The sequence below is a fragment of the Thalassophryne amazonica genome, chromosome 2 (assembly GCF_902500255.1).
Source record: "Thalassophryne amazonica chromosome 2, fThaAma1.1, whole genome shotgun sequence".
Classification (NCBI taxonomy): Eukaryota; Metazoa; Chordata; class Actinopteri; order Batrachoidiformes; family Batrachoididae; genus Thalassophryne; species Thalassophryne amazonica.
Genome location: NC_047104.1, coordinates 17,504,017 through 17,506,080, shown reverse-complemented (window position 1 = coordinate 17,506,080; position 2,064 = coordinate 17,504,017). Strand labels below are relative to the sequence as shown.

At 43.8% G+C, this 2,064-nt stretch overlaps 1 long non-coding RNA gene across 1 annotated transcript; it reads right to left on the bottom strand.

Moving 5' to 3' along the window:
* Window positions 1-245: 245 nt before the first annotated feature.
* On the bottom strand, window positions 246-1,551 carry LOC117501873. Its single transcript, XR_004558111.1, has 2 exons — window positions 1,283-1,551; window positions 246-666 (listed from the first exon to the last, which is right to left on the bottom strand). It is a non-coding gene; the product is annotated as an uncharacterized LOC117501873 (long non-coding RNA).
* Window positions 1,552-2,064: the final 513 nt, after the last annotated feature.

Below are 2,064 nucleotides of genomic sequence, written 5' to 3'. Positions count from 1 at the left end.
AACCTTCTGTTGCATCGCTTTTATTTCATCCTCCAAGAAATGTTTTTGTGTGATAAAGTTGGATTTTTGCGTGGTGAGAGTCTTACTTGGGATGTCTTTCTTACTTGGGCAGTGGTGGTGGAATATTTTTTTGCCATTCTCTAGATCTCTTTGTCTGGTTTTTGGTGTATTTTATTGTAGCATATTCCATTGTCCACAGCAGTATCCACTCTTCCTCCCTCTTCCACTGACTCCTTTCAAACTGGAGTTGTTTCTCTTTATCCATCAACTGATAATCTTTTATCACTTCCCTTTGGGCTTCTTCCTTTATTTTTTTTATTTCCTCTGCTGTCAGATATTTTGCAATTTGTGAGGCGATCGATTGCAGTAGTGGTGGCTTCTTTCTTTTGTGGTGGTAGATCCGCTTCTTTTATGCGCTCCTCAAATACTGCCTTTTTCTTTCTGCCCCACTTCTCATGCCTTGAGTAAGTAAAGCAGTGAAAGATCTTTTTCTTCTCTTCAATGGTCCAATTTACTGTGGCATAGTTTCGTTTGTTTCTTCTGGCCCATTGATGCTGTTGTTGCTGGAGTCCAGGATCAGAACTATGCTGATCTGGTGGATTATCCAGCCGAGTGTCCTTCTGTTCCAGTATATGTCGTCGATCAGAACAGCTAAATGGTTTTCTTCTTGTTTGCCGATCCTTTTGTTGCTCTGAGCTGTTCATGTGACCAGATGCTTTTCCATATTTCTGTCTTTTTTTTTCATTTGCCTTGAATTTCCTTCTACAAGAGTGCAGTGGGCCCCAGACCAGGGGTCTAAAGTTGCACCCTTAACATTACTGGCTTTGTATCCGAGGGCTCTCTTAAAGATGGTGACCTTTCCTCTCCTCAAATACTGCCTTTGATCTCCTGCCCCACTTCTCAAGTTTGAGTAGGGGAAGCAGTGAGAGATCTTTTTCTTCTCCCCAATGGACCAATTTACAATGATGTAGTTTCACTGGATTCTTTTAACCCATTGATGGTGTTGTTGCTGGGGTCCAGGATCAGAACTATCTGGTGGATGACACCGCTCTTCTGGTGGATGACCCAGCTGAGTGCTGCTACAGAGGAGATGTCTCCCCACAGCACTGGGAGAAGCTGCACCATTTTCTTCATACGCCCTGGTGCCTAGGCGCTTTGTGGAGGTTTTAGCTGGGGTTTGTTTCTTTTGAAACATCCTCATACCAAGATCTCTCCTGGCAAACCCCTTCACAGTGGGACCGAGGACACTCGAGGCTTGTGTCCAGTAGGAACTCCAACCCACCCTGTATGAATTATCATGTGTCTAGTCAGGTTGCTCTTTTATCCAAATCTTTTATCACACTCAGAACAGTCAAATGGTTTTTGTACTGTATGCATTTTTATAACGTCTTTCTTTTTCTGCCTTTCTTTTGTCTGCTGTGTGCGCGCGCGCATATACGTTCAGTCTCCCCACCTGATTTCACTCACTGTGCGTGCTGATAGGCATGAAATAAATTTTTATAAAAAAAGAAACGCGACCCCGAAGTGTGATTTTTGAATGTACAATGTGAACAGTCAGATCGCATCAGAGCATCGGGCCGTACAGTGTGAGACCATGAATTGTGCGCTCTGAACTTTTAAACCCTGTGGTTTTGTCACACAGTTTGAGCTGGAGCCAAGTACAATGATTGAAAATATCATACAGTGTATGCCCAGCCAAGTCAGTGAAGTCTGTAAGTAGCTGGAAGAGGTGGTACTGGACTACAAATGTTGATACGGCTGACATCCTGGCATCAACAGGCACGTAGCCTGTTATGCTCGGCCCTATTTACCATTTCCCTCTTCTTGAAAAAAATATATGTGAGCTTTGCACACTTGGCAGCATCTTCCTCCAAAGCTTTTCTTTTCCTTAATCTAGCTTTTTCAGCTCCACCTGGCTTTTTTCTGTCCATCTTTTCACTCACGGGCGACTATACTTGCTAGTAGCGCAAGTCCCATCTGAGCGCACAGGGCTTGGTTGGACTGAACTAACCGTAATGAATGCATAGGGGTGTTAAACGTGCAATGGTATGTCCCTACCTTAGG